Raw genomic sequence first — 22,892 nt, 5'->3', positions numbered from 1 at the left:
CCAGTAAACTCTCTCAATGTAGGTCCCCCATCCTGAGGGGGGGGAGGAACCATTGTTTGTCCCCAAAGGACCCAGTCCTAGAGGTCCAAGGAGGTAGTTTGGGCTGAGTAAGCACTGCAACATGGGTAGCATGCCTGCCTATGCAGTCCAAGTTTATACCACTCTATGGCTCCCAGAAAGCCAAGTGTACCCTTTGGGCAGGGTGAAAAATGTCAAAATGACATCAAATCCTTTTTGAAGAACATAATGCATGTTTGCAATCTTTGTAAAACCACTTGAAGATGGACATGATCAGCAAAAGTGGTTAGTGACGCTCCACTCTATTCCAGGGGCAATGAAATTAAGCATGCCTCCTTGCTGCCTTTCCAACAGGAGCCAGGCCAGACTTTGTACATCAGCATCAATTATTGAAATGGGCCAATGCAATTCCCAGACCTCAGCAGACTTTCTCCTCTTGGCAAAGATGATGGCTTCAGCATCCAGGGAATAGAGCCGCATTTGCTCCTAGCACGTGGCAGGATGATGAAAACCTACCAAGCGTTTCTGGAGGAAGAAGAGACCAAAGTGGCCTGAGTGTGAACATTCAGTCTGCCTGCTGGGCAGGTTTTTGGTGATGCCTGAGGTAATAGGAGCACTTAAGAACTTCTTAGTCTGTAGGAGTCCACCTTTTTGAGCCTAACCCTGCAGTCTGTGCTCTTACTGAAGTCAATGGGAGTAAAGGGTCCCACCCACCCACTTTGCAAATTAATTTATTTAGATATTTCACTAGAAGTAAGGGTGGAAGAGAGGAAAGGTGTCTCTAAGTCACTTTTCTTCTCCTCTGATCATGTGGCTATCAAAGGCCATTTGGGGCTCTGGTTTAACTTAAAGCATCCTCAGGGCTGCTCTAAGTTACTCGGGCTGCATCATTCCCATAAGACCACTCTGCCCGCTGAGGATCAGCTTCCATGTGCTCAGCCCCTGATCCTTCCTACCTTTAGATGCCACTTCCCTGTCTCCCCACCACCACACCACCTATGCAGCAAGAGCCAGCAGGTGGCATAGAGCAGTGGGTCTTGAAGAGGTGTCTTGTGGAACAACTCAGGGAGGTAGTACAATGTACGCTGTAGATAAGAGGGAATTTTGTCCGTAGTGATAGAACTTAAAAAGATGTTGAGGGCTTGTTTTCATTCCACCAGTGACACGTCCTCAGGTAGTTTTGAAGCTAGCTCAAGTTTATATGAACCTATTTTGTCTAGAAAATGGGCTGGGAATCTCCTGGGAACAGTCTTTGCTTATTATTTGTAGGGAGCCAAGGGTGTGTGAAGTGCCATATAGAGCAAAAGGTAGGGCATTGTCCCTCCTCCAAGGACCTTCCGATGTCCGGGCCTGATACTACAGATACCTACCTATTGAATGTTGTGGTTATCATCATTAGTAATTCATTGAAGTCAATGAAACTACTAATGGTAAGCACTATGTCTGATAGCAAGCATAAGGGTGGTAATCCCCACTCAGCATCATGGCACCTAAACACAAAGCCTGAGTTAGATGCCCAGGCTCCCTATCCAATGGATGGGGAAAGATAGGCCCCATACAATGTGATCCATAAAAGCCAGCATGCTAGGCGGGGAGCCACGTAGGCCAACCAATAGATTTGCTAAAGCCTGCCCCTTTCACAGAGATAGGTGCCTAAGTCTGGGCACAGAGAGGTGCCTAGCTCTACTTAGCGATCCACAAATGGGACCCTGTCACCTGGAGTATGGTGGCTTAGGCACCTAAGCTGTTTCTTGCAGGAATGAGTTAGCTGCCTGCCTTGCTCCATGCACAATGACTGGAAGAGGAGATGGTACCCACTTTCTAACTTTTAGCCCAGTGGTTAGACTACTTGCCTGGGATGTGGGAGATCAGTTTATTTTTTCACTTATGTGCAAGACTTGACAACATCGACAACATAATGCAATGTAGGGACATCCTCGGACAGCTCAATTATGTGACCATAATCATATCTCTTCTGGCCAAAAATAAGGTCTAAATTCTTGTCTGAGAGGCTCCTTTTTCTTACAGATTACTTAAAAAATGTATTCTACAGTCTGATGTCGCATTCGCTTCAGAGTTTCTTTCTGTCTAGTTTTAAAATTAAGATTTATGTATATTATTGTGAAGTTTGGCAGGAACAGCCATGCAATAATGTCAGAATTTAACAGGAATGCATCCTAAAAACGGTAGATCCAAGTTCAATTCCCCCCCTCTCTGCCAGAGGGGGAAGCAAGGATTTGAACCGGGGTCTCCCCCCTCTCAGGGGAGCATACTAACCCCTGACGTCTGGGATATTCTCATGTGAGGCACCCATAGGCTCTCCTGCTGAAGCTGTTCCACTGTGGATAAATAACAAGAGTGATGGGAGATGGGGGACTGGGCCCCGGGGCTCCCACCCCACCACTGGGCTACCGAGTCATTCTCCCATGCTATCTCAAACTCACTCTCTGGCTGAATGACAATTAAGGGATTGAAGGAGCCCCAACACAGAATATCCATTTATCAGTGGTTAGTGCACTACCCTGAGAGGTGGTAGACCCCTGTTCCATGGTTTGTGCCACTTCTGGCAGCGAGGGGGGGAATTGAACCTGGCTGTCCCACACCCCAAGTGAGGCTTTAACCGCCGGGCTAAAGAATTAGAAGGTGGGCACCTCTACCACCTCCAGCTGGATATTGAAATGGATCCAATCTTATCAACATGCTGAGGGGCTGCCTACCGGATTGGGCCCCACACGCAACTCACGCAATCATCCTTCTGTCTTCCCCAGTTCACGAATCACTCTGGGGTTTAGGCAGGAGGTAGGTGTCCAGACACCTAAGGTGAGGCAGCAGTGCCCATAGCCAGAGGCAGGAACACAGGCACCGAGGGGACTTTCACCCTGAAAGCTTGGGTACCACATTAGTTCAGGTACCTACAGGGTTTGGCAGGAGTTCTGTGGACCATAGTGGAAACAAAAGTGGGACTAAATCTGGGGTTTGGGCACTTGAGTACATTTGACGATCCCACCCTAAATAATAATCCTAGACAGCTCTGATAAGATTTCCAGCCCATTTTCTAGACCAAAGGGGTTTTTTTGGATAAACTTGAGCAAGATTCAAATCAGCATCAAAACATGTTGGTACTTATTGAAACCAAACAAACTGTCACAGTCTTTTGTAACTTCCCCATCATCACAGGCAAAACTCTCCTATCGCTATAAGCATGGTACAATCATTCTCTAAAGACCCACTTCCGAGTGCTGTTCTTAGTGAATCAAGCTGACTTGTAAAATTGCCTGTGGTTGTTCCCCATCCCCTAACCTCTGTCTACTTGTTTGTGACCTCCTTAGAATACAGACTGATCACCTTGAATGTTTGGAACGTGCCTGGCACATAATCAATGCTCCTATTAAAACATAATAATAAACATTGGATTGCTCTGACTTTGATACTTAAACTTCCAACTTTAATCCTGAGGTGTAACCTCCCCTCCCCCCCCCCTGCCCAAAAGAAAACCCTGAAACCATTTCTAGCTGAGACTCTGTTTTGTGTAAATGGTAAGATTGCTATGTTATCTGAACTGGTTCACTCTATATATTAACATATCATATTTTAATTTTTTCTATCTGAGAAACTCTAGACCAGATTCTGGTTACCCTGAATATGCTTTAACAGCACTTTCATTCTCTAGTGGTCCCCGTTGCAGTGCTGAACGTGAGTTAAGGGTTAAAGGAGCTGGCCGTGTGGTTCATTCAGCCTTGAAAAACTGCTGAAAACTTAACAGCGCAGGCACAAAAACTACTCACTTTCCTTTTGCAATGATAGTGAATTATAATGGACAAAACTAATGATATTTTACTCCCCCATCCAAAAAAATTACTCATCCAAGATGAGTGGGTGTGGAAAATTTTTGCAAGGCAGGTTGGAATGAAGGTGCCAAGCGATTGCATTGACTAATAAATTCTGCATTGCAGTTCAGACATCTCCATCTCTAAGTGGTACATCAGGAAATGCAAAAACATTGTGCTCCGGGTAAAGATGGTTGGCCTTGTGAGAAAGCACTCCACCAACATTAGCAGAACATCCTGTGATGGTAGATTAGGGAGGATGAAATGATAAATAATGTAAATGCTATTCGTGTATGAATTTGACATCCAAGAGAGACATTAGTCTGCTCCTTTGCACTCTTTATCCCAACAATTCACTTCCAAGTACGTCATATCCTCTTATGTCTTCCCCTTCTTAAACCCATTTCTGCAGCCCTAACCCACTTAAACAGTCCCCACAACGTCAGCTGGATTTCTGGCATGAGTACAGGTTGCAGAACTGTTTTGTCTCTTGTGTTGCATATGTTAAAGTCCAGGCAACACAAGGGATTGTCTGGGAGCTCCACCGAAACTTAGCAAATCACAGGCCAGCTCCAGCCCCCCCTCACTTCCTGATCACCCCCTTCCAGAAATAAGAGTGGAGGAGACGATAACGTACTGCCCAACCTCCCCACTCCAGCAGGAGAAGCCAAAAGAGATACAACCAAAGGCCCGATTTGCTTCACCTGCCCATGGCAGCTCAAGGTCCCTGTCTGATTTGAAGCCCCATAATAAATTGTAAAGGCAACCCCGCTGTTCTGTGCCTAGCAGAGAGGTCAGTGAGATATATCCTCAAGATTGACAGCCTTTCTTGAGAACCTTCACACAGTCCCTTTGATGCTCCCATGGGAGTAATTTCTGAGGTAGTAAATTATCTCTGGATATAAATCCTTTTCTGGGAAATAAAGCCACTATTTTGCACTTACTAAGTTTTACTTGCCTCAGAAAGAAGCAATTTTAAAAGATACACTTATCAGGCTCACTACAAGCAATAATTCAGACTTGCGAGGAAGATACCACTTAGGCAGTTTATTGTTGTAAATGGGATTAAAATTCACTAGCTTTTTATCAGAGTAGCAAGATCCCATAATATACAGCTAATCAGTAATACTAGACTGTGCATCCTGTCTGAATTGTTCCATTCGTGACTTCAGTATAGATCCCTTTTTTTTTTTTTTTTTTTTTTTAAGGAAACCTTCATGCTGTTGCATACTTGAACAAGTGTCTGGAAATAAATGTGTCTGACACTTTTGTTTCCTTGTGTCCTTTGCTAGCATCATATTTCACACATTTGTATTGGAACAAGCGCTTTCTGCTTTGCAGTTCAGCTTGCTGTGGTTTGATCCTGCAGTGAATGCATAATCTTGTCTCTCTGTGACACCATCTGCTGATGCAGAAAAGTCATGATGTCACAGCACTATGATAACCTCAATCACATGTCATCAAACAGGAAGGACTGCACATTTTAAACAGAAATCGTTTAGGAAATTAGCATCTGATAAGATGTATGAAAAATGCCTGAAAAGTGAGGGGTTGTAGTCTGATGTTTACCTGCTCCAATAATCTGTTTATCTGTCTCTAGTGCTGCAAAGCAAAATAGCATCAGTTGCAGTTCATACATCTTTCTTAAAAGTAACCAGGAGCTAAGACATGCTTTCTGCCTGGATTGTTCAAAAAGAATTTCCAATACCCACCCTAGTGTGAACCAATGTCCTCTAGGAGCTGAAGTTTCTTTGTTGAATACTGGAGATAAGCAACATTCCCATACCAAACCTTGGGCACTCTTGCATCCAGATCTATTCCAAACATTGTAGTTTAGACCCATTACTACAATAGGCCTGAATTGCGAAACCTAATCTGAACAAACCAAACTTTGGGGGAGTTCAGTTTTCAATCCAATCCAATATCTGTGACTTGAGCCCACTTCACCAGGAAACTAGCTTTTCTGATAGCCATGAAATCAGATGGAAGGATTGAGATCGGAAATTACAAGCAGTAATCTTTCATTTTCCTACTGCCAATACTGCACTATGATTGTGATACAAAGCTGGGGAAGGGGGTGATTAAAACACCAAGAATCCTTAGACCCACAGGTTTGAATCCTAGAAGGGCTGACTCAGCTATTTAGGCTTACAAAATAGATAAGCTCAGTATCATGCTTCAAAGAGGAATAAACACGTTACATTATGAAGAATGCAATGCACATTTGGACAATACCTATCAGCAGGAGAGGTCATTTGTTTAAATGACCAAACGAGTTTGCAGGGTGGGGTGGGGTGGGGGGGCAGATATTTGGCACATATGAACTGGAATGTGTCTTTAAAACTCCTGTTACAGCAGCTCTGAGCAAGGGCTAAATCCTCCTGAAATAGCAGAACTTACAAACCAAAAGAGAGAACCTTAAAAACAAAGACTAACCTTAGAGTCTTTCTCTGACTGCCTCTCCCATGCACCCCGCTGTCATCTCCTTGTGTCAAATGCCTAACAAGAAAATATATGCAATGCTACTTCCTGTGGTCTTGCTTAAGAGACACAGCTGTTGGGTGGATGTGCAGAATGTAGAACTTTAGGTGGACCAGACAGCAAATGTGAAAAATCGGGACGGGGGGTGGGGGGTAATAGGAGTCTATATAAGAAAAAGACCCAAAAATCGGGACTGTCCCTATAAAATCAGGACATCTGGTCACCCTATGAACACTGAGTAGAATCCCTGCCTCTGATTGAAAAGTGCAGGAGTGCAGAACACATTAGAGGTCTAAAACCAAATGTGCCAATGCCTGCAAGGCGTAACACATCAATAACCACTGCTTCGATGCTTGAAGTAAATGGGTGTTAGTACCTTAGTGTGGGTGGCCATCAGTTCCTCATTAGGCTAGATAATAGTTTGTGATCTAACCAAAGGAAGGGATAGCCTAGGAAAGAGATTGCGCTTCCATGAGTCACTGCCTTGGGGTGTAAATTGGGCCTGGTCCATACCTGTATGTTGTGTGATTCACCAGCATTGCTACACCACTGAGCACTGGTGCTTTACACCCACTCTTCTCCTTGTACCTGCCCTCAGGATGGTTCATAATATGGTCCATTTTCTTATCTCTCTCTTCTCGTGTATTTCTTCCACCATCTATTATTTCCTATGTGTCCAATATTATGCTTTTGACTCCATTAGGGAAGTGGGGAGGGGGAAGAAACCAAAAACAGGGGACCCTTCCATTCTATCCTGGTTCTCAACGGGATGCTAAAGTTCAGAGTCTTAAGTCCCCTATAATTTTTTTTTTTTTTTTTACAAATATCCCACTCTAGTTGCATTCCCTCTGCCTCCCAAGTACTGATGTCTTGTTCATGTTTATTTTTCTCTCTGCTTCCTTTTGGGACTCTCAGGAATTTTACTCCTTTTAAGGGGGGTAGCTGCCACTGGAATGAGTGGCATGCATGCTCTACTATGACTATTGTTTCTGGAAAATGGGCAGCTGCCAAGTAGGATTGAGAGGATGTGATTAAGAAACCTATTTGAATCTTTCCCCACAGCTTTTTTTGTATTCCAATCCTTCTGGGGACATTTCCTGCGTCTCTTCAAAAACTGGGGATTGACACAGCTGTGGGTTGTTTTTAGCCTTTGTTGACTTCCATTTATGATTTCCCATGTGGATTATGCAAAGGCTGTAGCAAACATGACTTTGGGTCCTATTGCAAGTCTCCAGGGTAGAGGATGGAGGAGGCTGTCCCTACAGATTTTATGTTAGGGTGTTCCTTTGGATGAATGTTTACTGTTTCCTTGCGGAATTTAGGAATCATCCTGTTTCTTTCACCCAACTGTTGGACTGTGCTAAACTCTTCTCTCCAGTTTTATCATGTTCAAGGCTCCTAATATTTGTTCTGTACTCTTCAAGTCCTTATTATGCTGTGGTATGGCTTGACTTTATGCCAGGACTAATGCTGTCCATATGGAGTGGAAGAACCACCTTGGAGATTATATATACACACTCAGTCCAAAGTTGAATCAGAACTGATTTTTTTTTTTTTTACTTGAGATTCACAAAAATTGTGGTCCGCTTGTTTTGCCTGTTGCTGTCCAGCTTTGCCTGCAACCTCCATTCTCAGAGCATTCCTCATTCTGGGGGAGGGATAGCTCAGTGGTTTGAGCATTGGCCTGCTAAACCCAGGGTTGTGAGTTCAATCCTTGAGGGGGCCACTTAGGGATCTGGGGCAAAATCAGTACTTGATCCTGCTAGTGAAGGCAGGGGGCTGGACTTGATGACCTTTCAGGGTCTTTCCCAGCTCTATGAGATAGGTATATCTCCATATATTATTCCCCCACCCAGTGGGAAGGGCAGGCAGTGAAAGGCATCAAGAAAGGCTTTGGAGTTGGAACCTTGCAGCTCAAATTTGCAGACATAGGTGGTTCAGATAAGCTTCTTATACAAAAATGAACCAATGGATGTTTGGAGGGCAAATCACAACCAAGATGAAATGTCCATGTGGACATGGACTTTGTCTTTTCACTTATTCTCTAAAGTACATGGCACATATTTGGGAAGAAGAATAACTTCTTTCTGGTAGCTTTTCAGGACATTTTACCTATTTTCTCATTACTCCCTTCCCTTCTTTGCTTTGCCAAGAATATTTTGAGAAGGCCACAAAGTAAGTCACCCTGCACACTTTCTGGTGGTCCAAGATTCATCTTTTATTTCTTAGATGTGTCTACGTTTGTTGGGTTCTCATAGGCAAACAAGCTCAGCCAACACACTGTGAGACACTGGAGGATAGCCTAGGTAGTAGAACTATATTTCCTATCCTATCTCCTAGAACTGGAAGGGACCTTTCAAGGTCATCAAGTCAAGTTGAGCCCCCTACTTTCACTAGCAGGACCAAGTACTGATTTTGCCCCAGATTCCTAAGTGGCCCCCTTAAGGATTGAACTCACAACCCTGGGTTTAGCAGGCCAGTGCGCAAACCACTGAGCTATCCCCCTCCCCTACAAGTATTTCAGCATACCTTGATATGTTTTAGCTCCAGGCAGCGTCCCACAGTGATGCCCCTGTGGCAGAATATAGATGTATCTGTGTGTTGCTGACTCTGTTACTTATTTTTTCTCTCTCTCTCCATACTATCTGCAAGTTTTAATCTCTGCCCTTCTAAACCATGGATTCAGGTGGGACCTTTCCATGGTAAGTGTGAGGCACCAGAATTTAAATGGCAACATCAGTCTTTCTCTAGAGTAAAAGAAAACCATGCATAAGAACTGTCGTGTCTGGAGACTTTTTATATAGGTTTGTTTTGTTTTTGTTTTCTGATGGTTGCAACAGTGACATTCCACAGGAACAATGAAAATGTCACCCTCAGGGGTCAAGCTCATGAGAACAGGGGAAGAACAGTCTTCTTGGCAACTGCTCAAAAGACTGTGGAACTCCCAGAGGTGGTGAGAATAAGCCCAGACCTTACCACATTCTGAGCAGGATAGTCACACAACAACAGCAATGACCCTTATCTAGCCCACTTGTTAGGCTCTTTCTTCATTTAGTTCAGTTTTATGGAGCATTCAGGTGTTATGGGTGGCAGATAGGTAGCTGGAGGCAGCTGTGGAAATGCAAAGATCCATTGGAAGGTGGTTGGGTTGGTGGGAAGCTTGTGCTGGTGTGGTTAACTGTGTTGTACCTGCTATGTGGATAAACACAAGAGTCCAGTCTCCAGGGCTGTCAATCCAACCCCTTTCACCAGCACTACAAAAATAGATAGAGTATTGTATTGTTAATAGATGATGATGTGATGCATCTTGGTAAAAGCGAATAACATAAGTTGTATGAGATTCATTTAATAAAATGCTGAAGCAGGGATTATGGTGTATGATCTACCTAACCCTATTTTCCATGTATAACGTGGCATTCACCATCAGAAACATTTCAGACAAAGAACATATTTGAAACTTGGTATTAACAAGGCTATCACAGAGGGGTTAAGAAGAATATCCAGGATCTGTTGGTGATAGAGAAGTTCTTGGTCTGTGTGACCTTTTCTGCATAGCCCCCCGGGGGAAGTTTCCATAAGGATGAAAGAGGGATGACACACACCTCCAGCCAGCCTAGTGACCACCCATTTCACCAACAAAGAACACCACCTATTGCAATGTAGACATCCTCTTAGTTTCAATGAATAGTAATTTATAGTTCTGAGGAAGCCAAGTCGGAAATAACCATTAAATCCCCTGATGTCCAACAGAAAAGCCCGTTCTGTTCTTACATCCTGTTCTTCTTCTTACTTACCCATGCTCTTTTAATATTTTTAAATTAAGCTAGTTAGGCCATCCTTACAGGATAGGGGACTCTATCCTCAGAAGTAGCAACTAAAAAATGGGGGAGTCATGGTGGATAATCGGCTAAACACAAACTTCCAGTATGATGCTGTAGCCAAAAAGGCTAATGCAATCCTTGGATGCATAAACAGGGGAATCTCAGGTAAGACTAGAGAGGCTATTTTACTTCGGTATTTGTCACTGCTGGAATATGATGTCCAGTTCTTGTGTCCACAAGTCAAAAAGGACATTGAAAAAATAGAGAAGGTACAGAGAAGAGCCATGAGAATTAGTAAAGCATTAGAAAATTTGTCTTATAGCAATAGACTTAAGAAGCTCAATATATTTAGCTTAACAAAGAGAAGGCTAAGGGTGACTTGACTATAGTCAATAAGTACTTACATGGGATACAATATTTAATAATAGGCACTTCAGTCTAGCAGAGAAAGGTATTCAATGGCTGGAAGTTGAAGCTAGAAAAATTCAGACTGGAAATAAGGCATACATTTTTAACAGTGAGAGTAATTAACCATTGGAACTACTTACCAAGGGTGTGGTGGATTCTCAATCACTGAAAATTTTTAAATCCAAATATTGGATGTTTTTTCCTAAAAGTTTTGCTCTAAGAATTATGTTGTGGAAGTTTCCGTGGCTTGTGTTATACAGGAAATCAGACTAGATGATGACAATGGTCCCTTCTGGCCTTGGAATCTATGAATCTATTTGGAATTGTGAATTGCTTAACAAACACGAGCAACAGGAATTAAGGAGTCTGCCATTCCCAGACCTGATTTGGGACAGGAATATCGTTCTTAGCGAAGAAGAAGCAGTATCATATATAGCTTCTTCCATCTCGTGTGAACACAGCCCACCTCTGTGGTACTATCCAGACACTCTTTAACCAACATTACAAGGCTACTAATAGAGATACCAAAGGACAAAAATGGGAGACACCATTCAACTTGCTTGAAATACATTGACCTTTCTGGAAGTACAGAATGAAAGAAATGATATTTTACTTTAAAAAAAATCGGACCTGCCCCTCCTAAATAATGTAACATATAATTGCCAGTGAGGGATACCACCCCATTACACCTGCAGCAAATGTCAGATGCAGAGAGAGGAGTTAAAAGGATGTGATCTAGCCAGGTTTGGGGCTGCCCAGGAAGGAGAGCAGGGCTCTTCTCTGGAGGTGAGAAAAACCTGGTTGCAGCCTAGAGACTGAGCTAGCTTGTTGGTTAAATGAGCCTCCTACAAGAAGGGATGGCCTGACCTGCAGAGATTTAAATTATGGATTGTTTGAAGACAAGCCCTGAATAGAAGGGTGGGGTCACACCAAAGAGTCATTGGATGACACTGTTTTGAGTTCTGGGGTTTTTTTGTTCCTTATTTCTTTTGGACATTAACAACCTGGGAAGCAGGGCCGTCTCCAGCGATTTTTGCCGCCCCAAGTGGGCAAAAAAAAAGCCGCAATTGGCGGCACTTCGGCGGCCGCTCTACCGCCGCCGCGTCATTCTTCGGCGGCAATTCGGCGGCAGGTCCTTCCCTCCGAGAGGGACTGAGGGGCCGGCTGCCGAATTGCTGCTGAAGAGCTGGACGTGCCGCCCCAAGCACCTGCTTGCTGCGCTGGTGCCTGGAGCCGGCCCTGCTGGGAAGGGTAGGACTGAAGACTGCCTTGGCTAGAGGACTGAAGAAGCTCTACCTCCAACTTTGCAAGAGATATTACCTAACAGAGGAGACCTGTGGCTGGGTGAGTCATGCCCTGACAGGCCACGATGGGGGTAATGCAGAGGCAAAGCCAGTCGCATTTTCATGTCCTCTGTGTGTGTATATATATCTTCCTACTGTATTTTCCACTGCATGCATGCGATGAAGTGGGTTTTAGCCCACGAAAGCTTATGCTCAAATAAATGTGTTAGTCTCTAAGGTGCCACAAATACTCCTCATTCTTTTTGCTGATACAGACTAACACAGCTACCACTCTGAAACCCGCAAACTATAGTGGGTTAGCTCCTCAGTTGGTGTAAATCGGGGTAGGTCCATTGTCTCTAATGGAGATAAGCTAATTTATACCAGCTGAGGATCCGGCCCACTGTAAGCAATGAAACTGCATGCAGCAGATTTAAGGATGAAGTTACCCAAATTGTAATTTGGCTATGATACATAGGCTGGCTGGCTTTCTGTTCTTTCAAAATGTCCTATGAAGTCTACTATAACCACAAATGTTCAGAATTAGAGTCAGCCAAACTACTCATTAGAAATAATTTGAACAATTTAGTGCCTTTTTTAGTTAACTGGTCAGAAATTCACAAATCAATCCCCTTTGCTCTGAATGTGTTTGTTATTTGTAATTATTTATGAATAGTTTGGAGGACTCCTTTTCAGACCACATGTTGTACAGAACTGTTCACCTCATCTGTTTTCCATCCCCGATTCCTGATGAGTGGTGACATGATATTGTTTCTGCTTCCTGATTGGATGACTAAAAATTTTTAAACAGGAGAATAATAAATAACATATTTTGCATTGTGAATTTTTGGACAAATAATCATTAGTGCTCAGATTATTGAAACTTGCTGCTCTGCAAATGTTTTCATGATTATCAGGTAATTGCCTGCTTACCTGCTGATAATGAATAGCACAACACTTTGACTCTTAAATCAAATTGTGGTGCTTTTATTATTTACATGTGGTGCAAGTTTCTTCACCAACCTTGGCCTGAAGAGCACTACTAATAGAAGTGAGAAGACCTCTGAGGCTATCTCTACACTACCGCAGTAAGTCGACCTAAGTTACGCTACTCCAGCTACGTGAATAATGTAGCTGGAGTTGACATAGCTTAGGTCGACTTACTGTGGTGTCTACACCATGTTGGGTTGATGGGAGATGCTCTCCCGTCGACTTACCATACTCTTCTCGTTCGGGGTGGAGTACCGGAGTCGACCGGCAAGCGATGTGTGGTCGATTTGGTGGGTCTTAACTAGACCCGCTAAATCGACCCCTAGTGCATCGATCACCGGAGCATTGATCCAACTGTAGTGTAGACATAGCCTTAGTCTGTAGATTCATCCATTCCTTGACCTCTTTGATGAGACCATCAGATGGTTATGCTGCAGACAACTGTCCACTAGGAACCAGATCAATTATATTATTTACAATGAATGATTAGGTATAAGCCACCTTTTATCAGACGGTAATGACTTTGGTCAAGAAGGCATCAGTCTTCTTCATGGAAGAAAAAGGAATATGTTGTTCTCCAACGTGGCAGAGGCACAGTAATTTCAGCATAGATGGTAACAATACAAATCATTCTTTTGACTAATTCTCATATTTCTATAGCCAAACTTATATGATGTATGTTTTTTTTAGGGGTGTTTTATATTTCAAGATCAGGACAATCTTTTACATTCCAATCCTTTTAAATTCCTCGTCATCCATTAGAGTACTTTTGTTCCTTGGAGGACTTTTAACATATATTTGTACCTTACTGTCATCTAAAAAAGTAGCCATTAAGTTGATTGATTTCAGATGAGCGCAATTAGTTTTTGGCATGAGTGCTAATGAACAGATATCTTCATTTTGTATGAAAAATAATATATATATATATATATATATATATATATATTTTAAATTACCAAATATTTTCTGTTACTCAGAGCATGTTCTCCACACTATTTCCACTGGATTCCTTCTAGCCGTAGTCGATTTATATTGTGAATGGTTACAAAACAGTGAGTCTCACCTATAGCTTGATTCTCCCTCCCCCGCCCCCCACCAAAAAAAAAAAAAAAAAAAGGAATAAGCACCCATAACTCCCACTGAGAGCACTGGAAGTTCCAGATGCTCTCAACACTTCTGAAAATTCTAATCTTCTCTATTCAGAATTCAATAGTGCATCAGACTATTTATGTATTTGTATTGTGGTAGCACTCCGGCACCCCACTCCTGGACCAGAACCCCTTTGGCTAGATGCTTGACAAACAGAGAACAAAAAGATACCTGTTCCAAAGACAAACAGAGAACAAAAAGATACCTCTTCCAAAGAGTAACTATAAATCCGATTGCTGAAAATTCCAATGCCTCAAGGATTAGAACTGCGTAACAAAATGTGCGTGAAGCAGAAAGAAAACGCATAACGGGAACACAATGTCCACTTGAAAAAGACACTTCCATCTGAAGTGTTTGACCTACTTTGTTACAGATGACCTTGAAGTTTACCATCATGGATATAGATTTGAAGGGGGGAAAAACATCCCTCTCTATTTCCTCCCCCCAATTTGATTGCTTTGTGCATTTGACAGCACTGTGTGTACAGTCTCACCTCTTGAAGTTGAAGAAGACTTCTGGAAAAGAATTTTAGTCCATTAAACACCTTTTTTGGTATGGCCTTGTGCAGCTGTGATTCTGCTCGGTGTGTACTGTGCCCTTAAAAGTAGGAACCCTGATGGTCAGCTGGGGGCAGCAGAGCTTTTATGTATTTTCAAAACAGATCATCTCACTCTCTGCCTCCACTTTCTCTCATGAAGATTTTACCCTTGTTCTTTCTTTCTAAGGATCTGTAGTGTAGATGTAGCCAGCATTGGCACCGGTATTGCCCCCTCTGTAGTGTAGATGTAGCCAGCATTGGCACCGGTATTGCCCCCTCATGTAGACACAGTCTACACTGACAAAATTTTCTGCTGGTATAGGAACACCACCTCCCCAAACGACCTTAGCTGTGCTGACAGAATCACTCTTCTATTGAGATAGCTGAGTCTACATGGGGGCGGAGTGTGTTGCTGGAATAGCTATGTCCCTAGGGGGTCTGTGTTGTTTGTTTCACACCATATAGCTATGGCAGGCAGAGGTGTTTACAATTTGTTTTTCAGATTTTGAGACTATTTTGTCTAAATCACCCCCAAAAATGAAATACAATTTTGACAAATTTTTTTATCAAAAATTTCAGAGGGGGGAGAGGGGGATAATTTCCTGACCAGCTCTATACTTACTTGTTTTAAAAGTGCCTAGTGTCCTTTGATTTGTCTGAATTATTAGTAATTAATCTTCATCCCTATATAATTTCACTTCTGTGCTCCAAAACCTTATAGAAAACTCTGGAGGCCATTTAGGGCTATGTGCATTGAAGCAGAGAGCTAAAGAGTTAGGATCTTCTGCGCAAACTACATTCAGGGAACTCTGAAGCATCCAGTAGGTAACATATGTGTTGTGCTTGGTTTAAATATTTAGAATGAGTGTTTTTTTGTTTTGTTTTTGTTTTGTTTTTTAACCAGAAATATTTGGAGGCAGTGTGACTTAGTGGATAGAGCACTGGACTGTGACTCGAGACCTGGGTTCTGTTTCAGCCCTGTCACTGGCTTGCTGGGCAACCTAGGACAAGTCATTTCCACTCTCTGTGCCTCAGTTTCCCATCTGTAAAATGGGGATAAGGATGCTGACCTCCTTTTTAAAGCTTTTTGGACCAGATCCTCCAAGGTCTTTGGGCTCTGAACTGCCATTGATTTGATTTCAGTGGAAGTCAAGAGCTTAAATACCTCTTGAGGATCTGCGAGAGACAAGATGGGTGAGAGATTAGAAAGAGAGAAGCTCAAACACTTGTCTCTTTCTCCAACAGAAGTTGGTCCAATAAAAGATATTACCTCTGTGACAGGTTGGATCACAGAAACCCCCTTGAGAGCTGCCACCCGATGTGCAAAGACTACCCCTGCTTCTGTTTTCCCTGCCAGCTCAGGACTCCAGCACCCTGTCTTGCTGAGCCAGACACTCCAGTCTGCTCTAACAAAGACTCAGGGTCTGAATCACTTGTCCCAAAGCTGCAAGTTTACCTGAAAACAGCTCTCAGTAGTGTGCTTGTCTTTAGCACTCAGATGCCCAACTCCCAATGGGGTCTAAACCCAGATAAATCCGTTTTACCCTGCATAAAGCTTATGCAGGGCAAACTCATAAATTGTTCGCCCTCTATAACACTGATAGAGATATGCACAGTTGTTTGCTCCCCCAGGTATTAATACATACTCTGAGTAAATTACTAAATAAAAAGTGATTTTATTAAATACAGACAGTAGGATTTAAGTGGTTCAAAGTAGTAACAGACAGAACAAAGTAAGTCACCAAGCAAAATAAAATAAAATGCGCAAATCTATGTCTAATCAAACTAAATACAGATAATCTCACCCTCAGAGATGCTTCAGTAAGTTTTTCTCAGACTGGACACCTTCCAGGCCTGGGCACAATTCTTTCCCCTGGTACAGCTCTTGTTCCAGCTCAGGTGGTAGCTAGGGGATTCTTCATGATGGCTCCTCTCCTCTCTCTTCTGTTCCACCCCTTTATATATCTTTTGCATAAGGTGGGAACTCTTTGTCCCTCTGGGTTTCCATCCCCCCCCCCCCCCTCACTGGAAAAGCACCAGGTTAAAGATGGATTCCAGTTCAGGTGACATGATCACATGTCACTGCAAGACTTCATTACTCACTTGCCAGCACACACATATACAGGAAGACTCACAGGTAAACACAACCATCTGCAGACAATGGGAGTCATCAAGATTCCAAACCATCATTGATGGCCCACACTTTACATAATTACAATAGGCCCTCAGAGTTACATTTTATATTTCTAGTTTTAGATACAAGAGAGGTACATTTATACAAATCAGATGATCACACTCAGTAGATTATAAGCTTTGTAATGATACCTTACAAGAGACCTTTTGCATGAAGCATATCCCAGTACGTTACATTTACTTATTACCGTATTTTCTCTAAAACTATCCCAGTTACATTATATTGACTTATTATCAAGTTTTTATAAAACCATATAGACTGCACAACGTCACAACCTCACCCAGCTTGTCTCTCTCGTCTCCTGGGACCAACACCGCTACAACCAGGGCCGGCTCCAGCATTTCTGCCGCCCCAAGCACAAAAAAAAAAGCCGCGATCGGCGGCAGCCGTTCAGCAGCAGGTCCTTTGCTCCTAGAGGGAGCGAGGGACCTGCCGCCCCCGAATTGCCGCAGGTGCCGCCCCTCTCCCTTGGCCGCCCCAAGCACCTGCTTGTTAAGCTGGTGCCTGGAGCCGGCCCTGGCTACAACTCTGCAGACAACAATTGAAAGATCTGGGCCTTTGACATTTATAGAGGGAAAAACACTGTATAAAGCCAGATACTTATTTTTTTTTAATTCCAATAGAAAATGAAATAAAAAAGTTTTTGAAAATGTCTGCAGACTCCTCCCACCTCTCCAATTTTCTAACCAGCTCTGCTGAACATGGACGTAGGCACCTGTCTTTCGGCACGTTTGGAAATATTGACAGTTTTAGGCTGCGATTGATGCCCAAATTCAATGGGAACTGAGTGCCTACCTCCGTTAGGGTCCTATGACAGTCCCAGCTTTAGTTTGCTCACATGTAAAATGATGATAATATAGGGTCAGATTTTGCAGGCTTATAAACACTGTGGTGTGCTTTTGGCCTGGGAGTTATTCCGTGGTATTTAATAGAACTATGAGCATGAATGAGTATTAGGCAATATTCGTAAGGGTGTGAAATCTGGCCAGTAATGTGTAATGGAGCTAATACTGCCTTATCTCATAAGAGTGTTGGGAAGATCGATGATTTTGTCTGTAAAGTGAAGGGAAGTGTTATTTGCCATAAATGGTAAGTACTGTTCTTATTAAGGCATCTGTTACCCAGTCCTGCACACATTTTTTATATAAAAGTCCTTATCACAAAAACTGAAAAATACCCCCGGCATCAGAGCTTACCATCTGCATTGATGAAAATCACTTAAAAAACATGAACAGGAAGGAAAGTCCCAAGTTTCAAATGTAGATTTTGCACACTGTGAATTTCAGGGCTGTTGGGAAGCACTGGTTTGGCCGGGTCCATCAAAGGCTCCACTACTCCGCTCCTGATCTGGCTTAGCATTCTCATACGCAGGGCTGGCCTTATGGGTGGGCGCCATGACATGGGCGCCGTGGTCAGGTGTGGGGGCAGTGCCATGGTCAAGAGGCTACAGAAGGGCTGTGCCCACCCAGGAGGCAGGAAGAGAGGATAAAGAGAGCTGCGGGGAGGGAGTCAGGCGCTCACAAGTGTCCCCTCTCTGCCCTCCTGGCAGCATGACACCTACAGTCCTGCTATTGCTCCATCTGCTGCTGTTCTGACTGCTAAGCGGCTGCCCCCTGCTCGAGGAGCAGTACTTAAAGGGCAACATGTTCCCTAAGGCTGGACCTGCATGTTCTGTCAACCGCTTCCCACCCCACTCCCAAGTCCTATTGGGCCTATCTCTAAGCATGATAAAGGGGAGGCTGCAAAGCCTTCATTCTCTAGCATGCAGATTTTCCACATGCCAATAGTCCAAAAATTATAATGATTCCGAAGGCACTGTCCTAGAGTCAGCAGGAGAAATAAAAATCTGGGTAGGCCTGTGATAAGATAAGTTACTGAAGTTCTCTGACATGTGATCTTAGCTATAGAATATATACTTGGAGCAACAGAACATTGTGCCTCTCTCCCGCACCTTCAGCCTGGGGAGGATATGGGAGGCGGTGAGGAGCTAGATGGTTGGTTTGTTTGCTCAGTGAAGCTTTTGTGAGTACCAGCTGTCAAAGATTAATGGCACTGAAAATGTTGCTTAAGGGGTATAGGCTGTTGAAATCACTGTACCACATAACTCCTGTGTCAGCAGTCCCTGATGTGGTCTTGCAGGGATTCTCTACTGCTCCCTGTCTGGTTTCCTTTGGTTAGTCCCTGATCAAGGCAATTCTTGGCCCCTGGCCTCTAATTTGGCCCAGGGGTCTGCTTTGATCCTTTTGGGCCTTGTTTCTGGAGGCAGCCAGGTGTGATGGTGTTGTCCCTTCGCTGTCTCAGCCTTTTCTGCCTCCCCTCTTTCTCTGAGCTCTCTCCTTTTATAGCAGGCCTTGTTTCCCTTATTGGTTGCAGCTGAGGGTGTCTGCCTCCAAGACTAGCAGTTGTGGCAGCCACATGGGGGTATGGTCAGACTGATTTCCTGCAGGCAAGAGAGGCTCCACTTCTGCCTCTGCTCAGTATGGGGTTTGTAGATCCCATTACATCCTGATGGAACCTCTCTGTAGCGAGGCTGGGAGTTTAAAGGAGCTGAACAGAGTTGGGTGCCTAACTCCTCTAGTCTCCTTTGCAAATCCCGTGCCTATTATAAAAGGCCCTATATTATGAGGTTCTGAGCACTTCAGCAATGTGCTTCATGCCCTCAGCTTCCAGAAGCTGGGAAGGGGCGATAGGGGATGGATCACTTGATTGCCTGTTCTGTTCATCCCCTCTGAAGCACCAGGCATTGGCCACTGTCGGAAGACACGACACTGGGCTAGATGGAACTTTGGTCTAACCCAGCATGGCCGTTGTAATGAAATCTGTAAGGGCCCAGAGAGTAGCCATTCAAAATTCACACACCCATCATGCATCATCTGCTATCTTCTCTTATCTCCCAAGAATTTTGCAACCACTCCATTTCACAGTACTGACAAACTCACTGGTTTCAGTCCTCTAGTATTGGCTCAAGCAGATCATATCTGGGGAACCATTGTTTATTTTTATTTTATTTTATTTTTTATTTTACTGTCAACGGATTGACAAATAGCAGGCTCTGTGTTTCTTCTCTCGAGCCTAGATAGGCTCAGCATCTTAATGTGGTATTGATCCGAGCCCTCTGGGATTTGAATTTGCTTGACTTTGTAAAGTTTACATGGGTAGGATATCTAAAATCAGACAGCTGCCAAGGTGGAGACTGAACTGTTTGATCTGGCTAACTCATAATTAATTGAGCTGTTAATGTGAGTATTGGATAAGGACACTTGAGGGTGTTTGGCCGGAGACATGGAGTTTGACAGATGGACGCTATCCAAATTTCAGTCAGGTAGTCTCAAAAGATGATTTATAGCTGGGGATAGTGGAATGTAATGTGATGTGATATTTTCCAAATGAAGCGGGCTGGTGGAGGGTTTTTTTTTTTTTTAGATCCGGATACATGATAGAAGTGATCTGAATTTGCTATGAAAATTCTTCAGTTCAGCAGTAATAGAGCTTTATTTTATATTGCACTCTTTATGCCCAAACTCTCTCACAAGCACTTTTCACATCATGAGCTACCTAATAATGCAGTGGACTGGGGGCAGAGCAGTTACAATGCACACAAGAATCTGTCCCCAACAATCTTGGGGGTCCAAGTCACCCCTGCTAACACAGGGAGCACAAACTACATAGCACGTTCGAGTGAGAGAGGACCACTGCACGGCCACTGGACGGCAGGCAATGTTTTCAGAGCTGTTAACCTCTCGGAGTTCCACCAAAGGAGATGAGCTTTATGCTATGGGGCCCCATTGGCAGGGACTGCAATGAATTAATATATTGGCTAGTCATGCTGGCAGCATCCCCCTCTGTAGAACAATGAGTAGATCTGGAGAAAGTAGAATCATAGAATATCAGGGTTCGAAGGGACCTCAGGAGGTCATCTAGTCCAAAGCAGGACCAATCCCCAACTAAATCACCCCAGCCAGGGCTTTGTCAAGCCTGACCTTAAAAACCTCTAAGGAAGGAGATTCCACCACCTCCCTAGGTAACCCATTCCAGTGCTTCACCACCCTCCTAGTGAAATAGCGTTTCCTAATATCCAAACTAGACCTCCCCCACTGCAACTTGAGACCATTACTCAAAAAGGTCAGTTTTCCAGAGGGGCTTGTGTTGCGGTGAGACTAGAAACATAGGGATGAGAACGTAGGGGTTGCTCCTGAAAGGGGTTAGACAGAGCCGTGTGTTTAGTAAAGTTCCCTTTCTCACAACTCAGCCTGCTTGCTGCCTCCTTTATTGCTAATAAAACAACTTCCCAGTCAGCACCACCACTGGTTATTGCTTGTTCCATTCACATTCAGCACCACCCATTTAAATGGACCCCCAGGGTTGCTGATCTACCACAAGCCCCCGGTGGCTGGAGTTGCCACAGCTGGTACCGGCACGTTTGGTTACTCCAGCTTCATTTGACACAAGCCAGCACCCAATCTAGCCTTTGGACATTAGCATGTGGTTTATAAAGAGAGAGAGGTAGACCTAGGATCTTCAACCTCCACATGCACATTGATCCTAGGTGGGCAGAGGGAACCAGGGGACAAGATTTAATTACAGTTTTTGTTCTCCATCTTATTCACACTGCTGTCAACTCTCTCATCTTCTTTTGGAGAGGTCTACAGTTCAGCCGTCAATGATAAGAGCATGGGTAGGAGTGAAAATAGAGAGAAAATTCGGTATACAGATAAGCATGCAACCCTGTGGTTTGTTCCCAGAGCTCAATATTAGTGACATTATGAAATAGGCCTGAGCTTGCAAAAATATTCTGGGTGCTAACATGCAGCTGAACATATAGAATATCCCACTTTGCTTCTTGGATTCCCATATATAGCAGTGCCAGAAATATATTATAAAACTTGACCAGAGTTAATCTATTGTATAGTATACAGAAAATCTTCCTATTTCTCATGGCCTGAATGATTTTGCAAGACATGCATTATCATTGTCGTCGTCGTCAGAGCTGGGTGAAAAAGCTTAAAGACAAAAACTCATGCAAATGTTCATGAAAAATGTTTTCCATTTTATGACCAGTTGTATTCATCTGTAATGTGGACTATTTCTTTCCTTTGAACCCCTTATGTCTACTTTTGGGCCAATATACCTTTTTACCCAAAAATCAAGGATCTATCTGTTCACCACATCAAATGAAATCTCTTTTAATCAATGTTCAGTGACTCAATTAAGTGGGGGCAAGGACAAGGGAAGGAGCATATCTTGGTCACCAAACATACACACACATTTATTAAATATCCCTAATAACATGATTGCAGGACTCCTATGTTTTCCTAGATCCTTTCCCACCTCTTCATATTTGTTTGTGGTTGCATTTGTAATAAAGCTACTCCAATGGGAGCAGAGAAGATGGAGCTGTCAGTTTCATTCTAGTCATGACATAAATCAGTGATGCTCTCTTTTATTTAAAGTGTATTCAGGGCTGGTGAAGGACAGCAGACTGACATTCCGAGATTGAAGTCCTCAGAACTGCAATCCACATAACAGGAGCAGTTTGAGTAGAGCTTGAGGAAACTTCCCCTACACTGTCTGCTCTGTGGCTGCTGATTTTTCTTATTTCCCACAGTTTGCAAGCCCAACTTTAGGACCTACAAAACTTCAATGCTCTCTGACTTTGCATACAGTGTCGTGTTGCAAGTGGAGAAGGTCACAGCCGTGTGCTGGATACTGCCTTAGAATTATAGAATATCAGGGTTGGAAGGGACCTCAGGAGGTCATCTAGTCCAACCCCCTGCTCAAAGCAGGACCAATCCCCAACTAAATCATCCCAGCCAGGGTTTTGTCAAGCCTGACCTTAAAAACCTCTAAGGAAGGAGATTCCACCACCTCCCTAGGTAACCCATTCTAGTGCTTCACCACCCTCCTAGTGAAAAAGTTTTTCCTAATATTCAACCTAAACCTCCCCCACTGCAACTTGAGACCATTACTCCTTGTTCTGTCATCTGCTACCACTAAGAACAACCTAGATCCATCCTCTTTGGAACCCCCTTTCAGGTAGTTGAAAGCAGCTATCAAATCCCCCCTCATTCTTCTCTTCTGCAGACTAAATAATCCCAGTTCCCTCAGCCTCTCCTCATAAGTCATGTGCTCCAGCCCCCTAATCATTTTTGTTGCCCTCCACTGGACTCTTTCCAATTTTTCCAC

The sequence above is a fragment of the Emys orbicularis genome, chromosome 18 (genome assembly GCF_028017835.1).
Source record: "Emys orbicularis isolate rEmyOrb1 chromosome 18, rEmyOrb1.hap1, whole genome shotgun sequence".
Lineage (NCBI taxonomy): Eukaryota > Metazoa > Chordata > Testudines > Emydidae > Emys > Emys orbicularis.
The sequence above is the reverse complement of the archived record's forward strand: the minus strand, read 5'-3'. Positions refer to the sequence as shown.